The sequence below is a fragment of the Ornithorhynchus anatinus genome, chromosome 5, assembly GCF_004115215.2.
Source record: "Ornithorhynchus anatinus isolate Pmale09 chromosome 5, mOrnAna1.pri.v4, whole genome shotgun sequence".
In the NCBI taxonomy this organism is placed as follows: domain Eukaryota; kingdom Metazoa; phylum Chordata; class Mammalia; order Monotremata; family Ornithorhynchidae; genus Ornithorhynchus; species Ornithorhynchus anatinus.
The window spans coordinates 98,711,704-98,728,608 of record NC_041732.1 but is presented as its reverse complement, the minus strand read 5'-3'; the positions used below and the strand labels follow the sequence as shown (position 1 = coordinate 98,728,608).

Genomic DNA, 16,905 nt, shown 5'->3' with positions numbered 1-16,905 from the left:
TTACCTTTCTCCAAAAGCCCATTAAAATCAGATTGTGTTCAAAATAATAATAATAATAATGTTGGTATTTGTTAAGCGCTTACTATGTGCCGAGCACTGTTCTAAGCGCTGGGGTAGACATAGGGGAAATGTGTACAATTAGTAGGAGTCATCATAGTAGTAGTAGGCGTTCTGGATAGAGCATGTGCCTGGGACTTAAAAGGAACTGGGTACTAATCCCGGCTCTGCCACTTGCCTGCTGGGTGACCTTGGACAAGTCGCTTCACTTCTCTGGGCCTCAGTCACCTCATATGGAAAATGGGGATTGAGACTGTGAGCCCCCCATGGAACAGGGACTGTGAAAACGTGATTTCCTTGTATCCACTCCAGCACTTAATAACAATGTTGGTATTTGTTAAGCGCTTGCTATGTGCCGAGCGCTGTTCTAAGCACTGTGGTAGAGACAGGGTAATCAGGTTTCCAACGTGAGACTCACAGTCTTAATCCCCATTTTACAGATGAGGTCACTGAGGCACCGAGAAGTTAAGTGATTTGCCCGAAGTCACACAGCTGACAGGTGGCAGACCAGGGATTAGAACTCATGACCCCTGACCCCTAAGCCCGTGCCCTTTCCACTGAGCCACGCACTTAGCACGGTGCCTGGAACATTTCGCTTAACGAATACCACGGTCGTTATCATTAGTAATAGTAATAGTAGCTACATTCCTTGACTGTCCACTGGGTGCAACACACTGTACTAAGCCTTGGGAAATAAAAACAAGCGAGTGACACACTACCTTCCCACAAGGAGCTTACAACCTAATGGAAGCAAGAGACATAAACATACTTACAAAATGAGTAATCAAAAAAATAATTTGATTGAATAAATAACTGAATTGTACAAATCATCTAAAATGGAAATCAGAAGATTAAATGCAGAGGAAAAGGCCATAGCTTACACAACTCAAAGCCTGACAGTGAAAATATTCTTTGTAACTGGTAGAGAACACATTGAGTCATTTCTGCCCTTCTCTTCAATATTTCAAAAGAAGTCTGGTACGGTGACTAGGCGACTGAAGGGAGCACTGAAGGGACTCTTTCATGTTGAGATGAAAGCTATCGAATAAAATGATTTCTCAAATCTGTGAGGATTCTGTTCTCCAATTTAATTGGCAGTAGAAATCTTGGGATCACAATATCTATTCCTTATAGAAGGGATAAATATTCCCAGAAATCACCTAGCCAAATATTAAATCCAGGATAACTAGACCTTCAATAATAATAACTCTAGCTTATTGGCTAATATCGAAAATTACCAACATTAGTTGTGCGGGGGCCGTTTATTCATTAGAAGAGCTTCTCACAGCATGGCCCCGGGGATGACAATTTATATTTTGAAGTTGAGTCACTGCCTTTCCGGGTGCCATAAATTTGTATGTGCAGCACAGCACGAGAATTTGATTCCTCCTCAGCTCTTCTATAACAGTATGCTCCTTCATGCCTTCATCACAAGTGTAGAAAAACTACCCTTCCTTCAGAGTACTCTATTATATAGTAACCAGAAAGACCCAGATATCTGATATAATTCATTTTCAATCTCAGGTAAAGTAATGGAAGACATGAGATAGGATGTCGATGTGTTTGAAATAGAGTTTACCAAACTCTACATTTGCTATATAGATCAAGATCTGTCTTACGAACAGAGTTTTCTTTTCCTAGGGAAACCAGGGGAACTGCACTCCTCTAAGGCAACTGTGTCCTGCTGGCAATACTAAGAAACGGAGGGTACCGGGAGATATCCCGGAGTGCCTTACTAGCCAAGTTTACCCAAAGCAACCGCAGTGGACAAACCCAACCAACCGTCCTCGCTGACTGTTCTAGTTCCCAGGTAGTGGATCCGGGTGAGGCAGATTAACATTTTGCCAACCAGAAGCACGAAGTGCTAAATATTTTATAATAATAAGGCACCCAGTTGTCCTATGACAAGTGGATTGTGTTCTTGCAGAACCCCATGTGAAGGAAAACATACTTTAGGGAACTTGATCCTGGGCACAACCAATGCTCTGGAACCAGACGGTCAATTCATCCATCATATTTATTGAGCACTTACTGGGTGCAGAGCAGTGTACTTAATAATAATTAATAATAATTGTAGTATTTTAAGCACTTACTTAAAGTGCTTAAGTATTTTAAGCACTTAAAGTTACTTACTTAAAGTGCTTAAGTATTTTGAGCACTTACTCTGTGCCAGGCACTGTATTAATAGTAGTGTGGGTTGAGTTATTTCTATATTGTCTTATGCCATGGACACATCGCTCCCAGAATGCCCCACCTCCATCTGCAATCATTCTGGTAGTGGATCCATAGAGTTTTCTTGTAAAAATTCAGACGTGGTTTACCACTGCCTCCTTCCGAGCAGTAAACTTGAGTCTCTGCCCTTGATTCTCTCCCATGCCGCTGCTGCCCAGCGCAGGAGAGTTTTGACTTGTAGCAGATTGCCTGCCACTCGCTAGCCACTGCCCAAGCTAGGAATGGAATGGATAGGCCTCTGTCTGACTTACCCTGCCGGAATCAAGACTGGTAGAGTACTGGGAACTCTCCAGTTGTGACCCTGAGAGGGGCCTTCCTCTTTGCTAGACAGTGCTGGGGTGGATACAAGTAAATCGGATTGGACACAGTCCCTGTCCCACATGGAGCTCACAGTCTTCATTTCCAATTTACAAATAAGGTAACTGAGGCTCCTAGATTTGCCTAGGGTCCCACGGCAGACAAATGGCAGAACCAGAATTAGAACTCAGGTCCTTCTGACTCCCGGGTCCGGGCTCTATCTACTAAGCCATGCTGCTTCCCAACACTGGGGAGAGTGCACTGGAAGGGAGCTGGTAGACATTTTCCCATCCAGATGGAGCTTACTATCCAAAAGGGGAGGTAAACATTAAAATAAATGACAGATAAGTCCCTAAGTGCAGTGGGGCTGAGGATGGGTTGAGTAAAGGGTACAAATCCAAGTGCTGGAGTGATGCAGAAGGGAGATGGAGTAGGGGAAATGAGGGCTTAGTCAGGGAAGGCCTCTTGGAGAAGATGGAATTTAAAAAGCCTTTAAAGGTAGGGAGAGCGATTTTTAATAGAATACAAATGAAGAGGTAGTTCCAGGCCAAAGGCAGGAACTGGACAAGGAATCGGTGGCAGAGAGATGAGATCGAGGTACGGTGAGCATAGGTTAGCATGAGAGGAACGAACTGTCAAAAGACGGCTCCCTAATGATTGATGTGGTATTTATTAAGCCCTTACTAAGTGCCGACTGGGCTTAGTGCTGAAGGAGATACCAGGTAATCAGATCAGACACGATCTCTGTCCTACTTGAGGCTCATGGTCTAAGAGGAGGTTGAACAGACATTTGATCCCCATTGAACAGTTGAGGAAACTGAGGCCCAGAGAAGTTAGGTGACGTGTTCTTGGTCATGCAGCAGGAAAATGGAAGAGCCAGCCCTAGAATCCAGGTGGCCTCATTCCCAGTCCTGTGCTCTTCCACTAGACCACGCTGCTTCTAGAACACACTGCTTGAGTAGCAGTATGGCTTAGTGGAAAGAGCACAGACTTGGGTGTCGGAGATTGTGGATTCTAATTCCGGCTCTGTGACTTGTCAGCTGTGTGATTTTGGGCAAGTCACTTCACTTCTCTGTGCCTCTTTTACCTCATCTGTAAAATGGGGATTAAGACTGAGCCCCATGTGGAACAACCCGATAACCTTGTATCTTCCCCAGCACTTAGAACAGGGCTTGGCAGGGCTTGGACTTGTCGGCTGTGTGACTGTGGGCAAGTCACTTAACTTCTCTGTGCCTCAGTTCCCTCATCTGTAAAATGGGGATTAAGACTGTGAGCCCCACGTGGGACAACCTGATTCCCCTGTGTCTACCCCAGCGCTTAGAACAGTGCTCTGCACATAGTAAGCGCTTAACAAACACCAACAAATACCAACACATAGTAAACACTCAACAGATGCCATTATTATTATTATAAGAATTATTAACTCCAAGGTTGTGGAAAAGAGAAACCTCTGACCTGTGTCTGGAGCCCAGCAAGAGAGAGAACAATAATAGTAATAATAACGATGATGATGGTATTAATTCAGCACTTACTATGTGTCAAGCGCTGTTCTTATGGCTGGAGGAGACGCAAGCTAACCAGGTGGGACACAGTCCAAGTCCCACATGAGGCTTACAGAATTAATCCCCATTCCAGATGAGGGAATTGAAGCACAGAGAAGTGAAGTGACTTGCCCAAGATCTCACAGCCGGAAAGTGCGGAAGAGGGATTAGAACCCAGGTCCTTCTGACTCCCGGGCTCTATCCACTAGACCACGCTGACCCAGTGAGGAGGGGGAGAGAGAACCTACTGGTGTTGGTGGCAGGAGAGGGGCCAAAAGTGAAGCTGCTGTTTTGATTGTTCCTCCCCTACTCTTTTTTATGGTATTTATTAAGCGTCTACTTTCCGCCAAGCACTGTACCAAGCGCCGGGCTAGAATCAGCTAATCAGGTTGGACACAGTCCCTGTCCCACACGGGGCTCACAGTCTTAATCTCCAGTTTACAGATGAGGTAACTGAGGCAAAGAGAAAAGTGACATGCCCAAGGTCACACAGTAGAGTGATAGAGGTGGAATCAGAACCCAGATCCTTCTGACTCCTAACCACTAAGCCAGGCTGCTTCCTTTATTGAGAGCTCCTTTTGTGCAGGGCGTTGTACTAATACTTGGGAGAGTACAATAAAACAGAGTTGGTAGACCCATGCCATTTTCAGTGCAGGGAGGTAGAAAGACATGAATATAAAGAAAAAAAATTACAGATATGTGCATAAGTGTCATGGGCTTAATAAATATCATTGAATAAATAAATGAATGACTGTGGAATAGGGGGTGCAAATTTAAGTGTAAGGACAATTCACAAGGGAGTGAGAGAAGAGGAAATGAGGGCTTAGTCAGGGACGGCCTCGAGGTAGATGCACGTTTAATGATGAAGATGATGAGAAGCAGCATGGCGCAGTGGTTACACCATGGACCTGGGAGTCGGAAGATCATGGGTTCTAATCTCAGCTCTGCCACTTGGCTGTGTGACCTTGGGCAAATCACTTCACTTCTCTGTACCCCAGTTACCTCATCTGTAAAATAGGGATTGAGACTGTGAGACCCATGTGGGACAGGGACTCTGTCCAACTCATTTTGCTTATATTCACCCTAGTGCTTAGTACAGTGTCTGGCACATTCATTCATTCAATCATATTTACTGAGCACTTACTGTGTGCAGAGCACTGTACTAAGCACTTGGGAAAGTACAATACAACAATAAACAGTGACATTCCCTGCCCACATTCATTCATTCATTCAATAGTATTTATTGAGCACTTACTATGTGCAGAGCACTGTACTAAGCGCTTGGAATGTACAAATCGGCAACAGAGACAGTCCCTGCCCACCGATGGGCTTACAGTCTAACTGGGGGAGACAGACAGACAAAAACAGCAGCAATAAATAGAATCAAGGGGATGTACATCTCATTAACAAAATAAATAGGGTAATACAAACTATTTACAATTGAGCATATGAGCACAGTGCTGAGGGGAGGGGAAGGGAGAGGGGGAGGAGCTGAGGGAAAGTGGGGGGAAAAGGGGGCTTAGCTGAGGGGAGGTGAAGGGGGGTAGAGGGGCAGCAGAGGGAGCAGAGGGAAAAGGGGAAGCTCAGTGTGGGAAGGCCTCTTGGAGGAGGTGAGCTGTAAGTAGGGCTTCGAAGAGGGGAAGAGAATGAGTTTGTTGGAGGTGAGGAGGGAGGGCGTTCCGGGACCGCGGGAGGACGTGGCCCGGGGGTCGACGGCGGGATGGGGGAGAACGGGGGACGGTGAGGAGGTGGGCGGCGGAGGAGCGGAGCGTGAGGGGTGGGCGGTAGAAAGAGAGAAGGGAGGAGAGGTAGGAGGGGGCAAGGTGATGGAGAGCCTTGAAGCCCAGAGTGAGAAGCTTTTGTTTCGTGCAGAGCTCACAAGGAGCTCACAGTCCAGAGTGGGGGAGAGAGACATTAATACAAATAAATAAAATTACATATGTATATATATATATACATAAGTGCTCTGTGGCTTTTGGGGGTGGGGAGTAGGGAAGAACAAAGGAATAAATAAAATGGCAGATATGTACATAAATGCTTTGGGGATGGGAGAAGAGAAGAGCAAAGGGAGCAAGTCAGAGCGACACAGAAGGGAGTGGGAGATGAGGAAAAGCGAGGCTTAGTCTGCAAAGGCCTCTTGGAGGAGATGTGCCTTAAAAAAAGCTTTGAAGTTGGGGAGAGTGATTGTCTGGTGGAATTGAAGAGGGAGGGCATTCCAGGCCAGAGACAGTACATGGGCTAGGGGTCAGTGGCGAGACAGGAGAGATGGAGGCAGAGTGAGCCGGTCAGCACTAGAGGAGCGAAGTGTGGGGGCTGCACTGTGGAGGAGAGAAATGAGGTGAGGTAGGAGGGGGCAAGGTGATGGACTGCTTTAAAGTCATTGGAGAGGAGTGGGGTTTTTAATACAGAGGTGAATAGGAACCACTGGAGTTTGTTGAGGAGTTTGTAGAAAAATAATCTGGACAGCAGAATGAAGTATGAAATGGAGTGGGGAGAGACGGAAGTCTGGGAGGTCAGCAAGAAGGCCGATGCAGTAATCCAGCCGGGATAGATGAGTAATTGTATTAACGTGATAGCGGTATGGATGGAGTGGAAAGGGTATATAGTAAGTGCTTAACAAATGGTTCTAATCCTGGCTCTGTCACTTGTCTGATGTGTGGCCTTGGGCAAGTCACTTAACTTTTCTGTGCCTCAGTTACCTCATCTGTAAAATGGGGATTGAGACTGTGAGCCCCGCGGAGGACCGGGACTGTGTTCAACCAGATATACTTGTATCCACCCTAAAGCTGAGTACATAGCAAGTACTTAACAAAGACCATTCCAGAAAATCTCTAGGACTAGGTTAGTGAATTTGCTCACATCTATTTTACAGGACTGGAATTGATGAGTTTTCGCCCTGAAGGCAGGGAAAAACCTAAGTAACTAAATGGCATTTCAAGGTTGTACTAGCCCTGTGATTGTCCAAATGTTGTTGCCAGGCATTCCTAGATCATCCTGACATCTTACTCTTTGCTCCTGGGGCTCTATCGTCCACAGAACTGAAATTCTTTATCCATAGAAACAAACTGCTTTTGGAAATCCACCTAAGCTTCATTTCTCTCTGTTTAGTGAATCTGAACACTAGAAAAGAATGGTGTCTTGCCAACCCTGTTGTAATATGCTCTCCCAAGCACTTAATACAGTGCTCTGCACATGGTAAGAAATCAATAAATACCACCGATGATGATGTTCACCCAGACAAAAAGCTGGAAACTGTTATCCTTTAAGTTAGCTTGGTATGTTTCCAAATGGTAGACCACATCTCTTGGATTTCTTAAATTTTCTGCAGGCAGTTCCCCTCTTTGCCATTTCTCAGAGCAGCAACAGATGCCCATAATAAATGGAAATGTACAACATGTCTGAATTTTAAATTTAACCAACAGACTGTCATTTTCATGATTTGTTTTGATCGATTCCAACTGCGGTTTAATGGTTGGCCGAGCAGATTTTCACTGCAAAAGGGCAATATGATTTGCCTGCAAATAGAAGCGATTCATTATAATCTTCAAGTCCCCTTGATAGAAAATGCCAGCTGGACAGATGAATTATTTCTGCCATGTAACTATGAGGACATATATAAACTCTGAAGCTATTTAGGTGGGTTTGGGGATTAACAAAATGTCAAATGGGAACACTGAAGATATTTGGTTTTTAATTGCATAGGTGATGATTTTTGAGAACGACCATCTTGTGAAATGTATCACTATCATGCTGAGTACAACTCAGAAAGCTGATTCACCATGTTTGGTAGCTCTTACTATGACTATAAATTTGATGCTTCCTTCGATCCAACACTAACATACGGATTTGGTGGGGTCATGTTAAAAGCAGATTGAGTAAATTCTGGTTTATGAATCATAGAATAAAGTTGTGTTTGATGTTTTTCTTATTAATAAACATTTGAAGAAAAGTCAAAAGCGAAGGTCATTAGTTGACGTCCAACTTTCAAATAGAGCTTGTTCAAAGTGGCACAGTGTTAAATAAGGTGACTGCTGCTCTTTTGTATCAAATAATGAAATTCCTAATTTGAAATTCCACCCTCAGTTAGCATCGGTTTTATGACATCGATCAGATTGAATTTCCCTCTTTTCCAAAACGAAGCAACGTGGCCAGATGACTATTGCACAGGCCTGGGAGTCAGAAGGAACTGGTTCTAATCCTGACTCCACCACTTGTTTGCTGTGTGACCATGGGCAAGAATCTTCACTTCTCTGTGCCTCAGTTACCTCATGAAGATTAAGACTGTGAGTCCCATTTGGGACAAGAACTGTGTCCAACCTAATTAGTTTGTATCTACCCCAGTGCTCAGTACAGTGCCTGCTAAGCACTAAACAGAACCCACAGTTATCATTATTATTATTAGGAATTATTATAGCCTTGGCCCTTGTGCAATCCCACTCAGCAATCTCGCTCAGCCATGCTCTCCACATGGTAAGAACTCAATAAATGTGACTGAATGAATGATGGAATGAACCATGAGCCGAACTGATTCTCTGGATTCTGAACTTTCCCTCACTGGCATCTTTTCATCTAATTTACCTTTTCTATGTTTTGTAGAGAATTCTCCACTCACCACAGATCCTCATGCATCCAGTGTGGAAGACTGCAAGGTGCTTACACTTTTATTCTAGGTGTCTAGGTGTGCTTTCTAGACAGCACTGTCAACCAATACTGGATAGAGCCTGGTCCTGGGAGCCAGAAAGTCATGTTTCTAATCCTGGCTCTGCCACTTGTCTGCTGTGTGACCTTGGGTAAATCAATTAACTTCTTTGTGCCTCAGTTAGCTCATTTGTAAAATGGGAATTAAGACTGTGAGCCCCCACATGCGATAACCTGATTACCTTGTATCTACTCCAGCAAGTAGAACAGTGCTTGGCACATAGTAAGTGCTTAACAAATACCATAATTATTATTTTAAAATATTGAGGGTTTACTGTGTGCAAAGTACTGTACTAAGCTCTTGGGAGAGTATAATACAAAAAAGTAGGTAGGAAAAATCCCAGCCCCCAGCATCTTACAGGACTCTCAGAGAAAAATTAGTAACAATAATAATAATAATGTTGGTATTTGTTAAGCGCTTACTTTGTGCAGAGCACTGTTCTAAGCGCTGGGGGAGATACAGGGTAATCAGGTTGTCTCACATGAGGCTTACAAGTTAATCCCCATTTTACAGATGAGGTAAATGAGGCACAGAGATGTTAAGTGACTTGCCCACAATCACACAGCTGACAAGGGGCAGAGGCGGGATTCGAACCCATGACCTCTGACTCCCAAGCCCGCGCTCTTTCCACTGAGCCACTATAGAGTCCTTGCTTTAGAACTCAGCCACTGTCCTCAGAGGGTTCTGAACTTCTTTGTTTCCTTTCATCTTCATTTATGCATTCCTTCATTCAGAATATATTTATTGAGCAAATAATTGTGCATGAAGCGATAAACTAGGCACTTTGAGGCACAAAAGTAGAAAACACATCCCTTGTCCTTGAAGGGCTTAGAATTTTGTTGCATTTTTTATGGTATTTGTTAAGCACTTACTGTAGGTCAAGCATTATTTATTCATTCATTCAATCAATCGTATTTATTGAGCACTTACGGTGCACAGAGCCCTGCGCTAAATGCTTGGGAAAGTACAACATAACAATAAAGAGTGACAATCCCTGCCCACAGTGAGCTTATAGTCTAGAGCGGTGGGAGACAGACATGAATACAAATAAATAAAATGACAGATATGTACATAAGTGTTGTGGGGCTGGGAGGCGGGGAGAGCAAAGGGAGTAAGTTAGGCCGAAACAGAAGGGAGAGGGAGTTGAGAAAAAGTGGGACTTAGTCTGGGAAAGCCTCTTGGAGGAGACTGGCTTTTTTTAAGTGCTGTGGTAGATACAACTTCATGGGGGCTCTCAGTTTAACTAGGAAGAACAGGTAATGGCTCCTCATTGCACAGTCGAGGGAAACTAAGGCTCAGAGAAATTAAGTGACTTGCCCAAAGTCGAACAGCAGACAAGTGGCAGAGCTGGGATTAGAACCCAGTTCCTCTGTCTTCCTGGCTCGTGCTTTTTCCGTTCATTCTTCAGTTCAATTGTATCTACAGGGCGCTTACTGTGTGCAAAGCACTGTACTAAGTGCCTGGGGGAGTCAATATAGCAATAAAGGCCATGCTCTTTCTTCTGCGTTGTACTTTCCCAAGTGTTTAGTAAAATACTCTGAACACAGTAAATGTGCAATAAACACCATTTATTAATTGACAGATTAAAGGGAGAGGCAGGCACAGGTAAGTTGTTTATGAACAATGGGAGCATGAGAAAAAACAGATCTATAGAGTATGGGCAAATGAATGAATGAATGGATGGATGAATGAATGAATAAATCAATCAATAAATGGAGACCATGTGCAACCCACTTGCCTACCTACCTGTTCACAGCACTCTGTGCCTCAGTGGGTACAAAACAGGCAAGGAAAAGATAGAATCATTGGCATTATACAACATGAGCAGAATCATAATCAATCCCTCCACACACCTTGTCAGACTCAAGGTCAGAGGATCAAGGCTCGTATGGCTTCCAGTTTGGAAGACACCACTATAATCATATGCCTCCCACCGATTAGACTATAAGCCCATCAATGGGCAGGGACTGTCTCCATCTGTTGCCCATTTGTACATTCCAAGCGCTTAGTACAGTGCTCTGCACATAGTAAGCGCTCAATAAATGCTAATGAATGAATGAATGAATGAATGAATGAATGAATGAATATACTAACTGGAGCTGAATGTGTGTGTCTGTGTGTGTGTTATGGCTGACTACTAAATTTGATGCTATGAAGGGTCTTCGAAAACAGCTGTACCTTTGTCAAAATCATTTTTTAGCATCTAGGAGAAACTGCTGAACACGTGGCATTTTGAGCCGGGGACCTTATCAGCCTACTAGTTAAAATGTCTCTGAGAGGAAGAAGAATCAAGATTACCAGACTCCTTCCTCTCACTCAGACCAGATAATAACATTGGTATTTGTTAAGTGCTTACTATGTGCAGAGCACTGCTCTAAGCGCTGGGGGAGATACAGGGCAATCAGGTTGTCCCACATGAGGCTCACAGTCTTCATCCCCATTTTACAGATGAGGTCACTGAGGCACACAGGAGTGAAGTGACTTGCCCACAATCACACAGCTGACAAGTGGCAGAGCGGGGATTCGAAGCCATGACATCTGACTCCCAAGCCCGGGCTCTTTCCACTGAGCCACGCTCAGAGACTGAACATAGGAATCACAGCCATCTCTGGGGTAGGGAGTCACCACCCACTTTCAGATAGAAGGCAATTCCTCCAACTCAGAGAAATATCCAATCGGAGGGCGCTCACAGAAGAAATCTCCACTGACCCAAGATATTCCAGCAACACCAAGGCGGACCCTTTGGTTTTATGGGCTAGCCAATATCTCGACTTCCGACTCGGGCAGAGGTCGGTCCTGAGTCAAAATGAGTCACTCACACCACTTTCTGGTGCATTACAAGTTTGTTCCATTTAAAAACTGACCCAGGCCTAGATTATGGGGGCTTATTTGAGCTCAGAAAGATGTCAAATGGCTGCAGTTGACCCGAGGTCGGGCACTTTCATTATGCCAACACTTGAGGCTCAGCTCTAGGCTGAGGCTGAGAAATTACACTTAACTCATCTCTATCCCTTCTATTACATGTAGTTTATTCTACCCGGGACCCACTCAGAGTCAACATCTGACATTTAAAACCCTGCCGGGGGCTTCTGGGAGAAGCACATTCTTTTATATTATTTTAATAGCACCTCCGCAAAAGCCAGTTGAAAACGGAAAGTTGCCCTTTAGGGTATTGTTCATGGTCACCGTAAACAGCCCTGCATATAGCCAATGTCACAAAGATAGTAATGATTCTGTAAAATGAGGAGGAAAAGTGAATTCATTGCTTTGGCAACCTGGTTCCCTCCCTGAGGAGAGGATAGGTTGGAAAACTTTAAGTCCATTGAAACATATCACAGTTTTTTGTTGTTGTTGTTTTGGGTATTTATTAAGTGCTTACTGTGTGCCCGGCATCGTCCTAAACACTGGGGTAGATACAAACTAAGCAGGTTGGACCCAATCCGTGTCCCCCATGGGGCTCACAGTCTTAATCCCCATTTTATAGATGAGGGAACTGAGGCACAGAGAAGTGAAGTAACTTGCCGAACGTCACACAGAAGACAATTGGTAGAGTCAGGATTAGAAACCAGATCCTTTTGACTTTTCAGGCCCGTGCTCTATCCACTAGGGCACACAGCTTCTCATGGTAAGCACAATCCATGCTCTTGAGGTGTTTACAACCTAAGTAGGGGAGACAGACATAAAAATAAATTACAGATAGGTGAATCGAAAGAGGATAGTGATTGGTTCACAAACGCTGTATGGGTCGGATCAGTAACAAAGTGCTTAAGCTGTAGACTGCAAGCTCCTTCAGGGCAAAAGATTGTTTCTACTAACTCTATTGCACTCCCACAAATGCTGTGTATAGTGCTATGCGCACAGGAGAGTGTAAGTCCTTTAAGAGCAGGGCTTATTTCTATAAATTTGTACTCTCCCATTCCTAGAACAGTGTATAGGTGATGCAGAAGCATGGGTGAATAGGGTGGGAGATGAGAGGACAGTCAGGAAAGGCTCCTTGGAGGAGATATATTCGAAGGGTTTTGAAGATGGGGAGTGAAACAAGGTCAGGACACATTAAGTAGGTTGGGGTTAGAGGATAATAATAATAACAATGGTACTTGTTAAAAGTTTCCTGTGTGCCAAGCACTGTTCTAAGTGCTGGGGTAGAAACAAGCTAATCAGATTGAGCACAGTCCCTGCCCCTCATGGGGCTCCCAGTCTTAATCCTCATTTTACAGATGAGATAACAGAGGCACAGAGAAGTTAAGTGACTTGTTCAAGGTCGCACAGCAGACAGGTTGTGGGCCCAGGATTAAAAATCAGATGCTTCTGATTCCCATGGGCAAACTCTAACCACCAAACCACACCGCTTGATATGCAGGCTAGATTCCAGGGGGAGAAAATTGAGGTTAGGTAGGAGGGGGAGAGCTGATTGAGAGCCTAAAAGCCAAGGGTGAGGAGCTTCTGTTTGATGCTTGCTGTGACTTAAGCATCAGGGGTCCATCACCATGTCCCCTCCCCTTTCCACGTTTCCCCTCCACCTTCTCACTGTGCCTCCATCTCTCCTACCTCGCCCCCTACTCCTCGCCCACCTCCTGCCTCTGACTTAGAACGTCCTCCCTTCTCAAATCCGACAGACAATTACTCTCCCCCTTTTCAAAACTTTTTTTGTTCTTCCCCACTCCACAGCACTCACATACCTATCTGTAATTTACTTATTTATATTAATATCTGTCTCCCTCTCCTTCTAGAGTGCAAGCTCATTGTGGGTGGGGAATGAGACCGCTTACTCTTGTACTGTACCCTCCCAAGTGCTGGATACAGTGCTCCGCCCACAGTAGGTGCTCAGTAGATACGACTGAATAAATGAATGAACCTCCAATCACCCCGATCTCCTCTCAAGGCTTCGGGTCATCGAATCGGTGCCAGCACTTTAGTGGCATCCCTCTGTGCCCCCTGCATCCTTCTGTGGTCACCAGATTCCCGGGGTCACAGATCTATTTAAAGGATTATTTATGGTGGATAAATTATTGGGGAAAGCAACTATGAGGAGCAGGGCAAGGGCAGTGCAATTCCAGCACCCAGAGCGGAGGCTGGTAAGCCACACAACCCTCTCTAGCAGTCCCCCACGTTCCCACACCCCACCCCCAGGCACCAGTTCTGCATATGATTCTCTGTGGTTTCTGTGCCAGTCTGCTCTGATGCTCAGAGCCCGGCACCCCAGAGCAGCTGAGCAGGAGGTGGCAAAGATACAGATAAACCCTCACTCTGCCCTGGATCCCACTCACTCTCCCGGCCCCCCTTTGGCCCCTCCCCAAATCACCCACCACAAACAGTTTATGCACTCCAGAGAAGCAGCGTAGCTCCGTGGAAAGAGCACGGGCTTGGGAGTCAGAGGTCATGGGTTCGCCATTTGTCAGCTGTGTGACTGTGGGCAAGTCACTTAACTTCTCTGTGCCCCAGTTACCTCATCTGTAAAATGGGGATTAAGACTGTGAGCCTCACATGGGACAACCTGATTACCCTGTATCTACCCCAGCACTTAGAACAGTGCTCTGCACATAGTAAGCGCTTAACAAATACCAACATTATTATTATTATTATTGTTACTCCTGCCTGGGGTATGATCATGCTAGGTGCCCAGATAACCAAGTGACAAAGGAATGCAGATCTGGTGAATAGATGGATCAATTAATCATTCGATCGATCAATCATGGGTATTTATTGAGCGCTTACCGTGTGCCGAGCACTGTACTAAGTGCTTGGAAGAACACAACATGAGAGAGTTGGTAAACCCTTTCCCTGCCCACAGTAGGCTTCAGACTAGAGGGGATCCAACAGCCCCAGATTGTGGTCCCAGAGGGTAAATAAAGGAGATGAGGCATTCAAAGAAGTGCTCCCAAAACCTTTCCCCAAATCAAGGGGAGTTGCTTCCTGGATTGAGGCTGTCAGAAATGGAAATCTAACTTGACTAAACCTAGATACCCTCGAGAGCAACACCCTGGACTCTAAGATCCTCAAAGGCACAGATCGTGTCTGCTAACTCTATTGAACTCTCCCAAGCGCGTAGTGTAGTGCTCAGCACGGAGTAGGCTTCAAGCTCCTCTAGGACAGGGATTTTGTCTACTAACTCTACTGGTGTCTGCCAAGTGGTCCCCACACAGTAGCTGTAAGCTCCTTGAGGGCAGGGATCAAGACTTCTGACTTTATTGCACTCCCACAGAGGCTCAGAAGAGTGCTCTGCACACAGTAAACTGTAAGCGGCGGGGCTCAGTGGAAAGAGCCCAGACTTGGGAATCAGAGGTCATGGGTTCGAGTCCCGGCTCTGCCACTTAGCTGTGTGACTGTAGGCAAGTCACTTAACTTCTCTGTGCCTCAGTTACCTCATCTGTAAAATGGGGCTTAACCGTGAGCCTCATGTGGGACAACCTGATTACCCTGTATCTACCCCAGCGCTTAGAACAGTGCTCTGCACATAGTAAGCGCTTAACAAAAATCAACATTATTATTATTAAGCTCTTTGAAGGTTCTTCAAGGGCAGGCTTAATTTCTATTGACTTTTCGCAAGTGCCCAGTACAGCACTCAGCCCAAAGTAAGCGCTCAATACATACCACCGATTGATGGACTGATTGACTGGGCCATCTGCTAACCCCAAGATTCATCTCTAGAAAAAAGGTGGCAACCAGGAAGGAAACCAAAGAAAATTAGGGTTCATTTTAAGAGCTGGAGTATCTTAGGCACCCTGCCAAATTGGTACAGCAATTTTTAATTTTCTTATTCTTTCAAGTACCTCAGGATGAGCCGTTGTCTCCTGCTTCAGATCTCCGGTCTTGAAAAGATCGTGCCAGCTGATACGGTCCTAAAACAGAAACTTCACAGATAAAAGTGTCATGCCATTATCCTCTTGGCAGAACTATTCACCTTTTCTGAAGTTGACCACAACATCCACACATTCCATTTATTCATTTACAGTGATATTCATTAGTCAGTGGCCCTTGCACTCACTCATATTTCTTCTTTCAGGCTGATGAGAAGTCCATCCAAAGAATTGGTAAACCTTGTTCTAAAATATTAAAAGAAGATACAGGCATAAAACTTAATTCACGCTATTATCAGGATGATATAATGGATACAACTTTTAAAAAGAGATAAAGCACTTTAAGTCTGGGTATAATATCATTTTAATAATAAATAATTCAGATACAGGAAATATATTAAGCAAAAGAGATGCTTCCAAACAGTCTGGAAATATAGGAGCCAGAACATAGATCACATCATATAAACAACCTAATCTTTTCAATGCTGATCAGACACCAAGCATTTGATTATAAATGTGATGGAGACCATTTTTGAGAAATAGAAACTGTCAGGCAACTTATAGACTGTCATTCAGCTACAAAGAAGTATTTGACACCTCGAGTGTGTGTGAGGAAAGAATTTAGGATGTTCCAAGTGCCCCAGAATACCAACTGACTTCTCTCTCAACCTCACGTATCAGAAGAAAGTAATACAACTCTTTCTTCAGACATTTGAAAATTAATAGGTTGATTTTCATGAGTTTTGCTGAAACTGTCAGAGGAAGGGATGTTAAGCTGGCCAAAAATAAATCCCTGTTTCCCTTCTGTGATTTTAGGGCACTTCAGTCAGTCAGTCAATTGTATTTATTGAGCACTTACTGTGTGCAAAGCACTGGACTAGCACTTGGGAGAGTACAATATAACAGACACATTCCCTGCCCACAATGAGCCTACAGTCTAGAGGGGGAGAGAGACATTAATATAAATAAATTACAGATATGGGCATAAGTGCTGTGGCACTTGTGCACAAAGAAGCAACTCAAGAGACACTGAGAGCCGAGAGATTTTGACCCTAGTCATTACAGAAAGTGTAGCCTTCTGGGTATGAGGATACAAGGCCCAAATATCTGGCATATTCTCTGTGTTCAGCCTCTGATCTGCCACTTCAGCAAGAGAACCAAGGAATCGACACTGGGACTACAGAGAAAATTGGAGGTATGAGAAGCTAGAAATAGAAAAACGATCAAGTCCCTCTACTCCACTCTGCAGAAACAAATTCTTCCTTTGCACTGAGAACTGGCA

General features: G+C 44.5%; 1 non-coding gene across 1 annotated transcript; it reads right to left on the bottom strand.

Moving 5' to 3' along the window:
* Positions 1 to 2,462: 2,462 nt before the first annotated feature.
* Positions 2,463 to 2,600, bottom strand: LOC114812708. The gene has a single exon (XR_003760359.1). It is a non-coding gene; the product is annotated as a small nucleolar RNA SNORA7 (small nucleolar RNA).
* Positions 2,601 to 16,905: the final 14,305 nt, after the last annotated feature.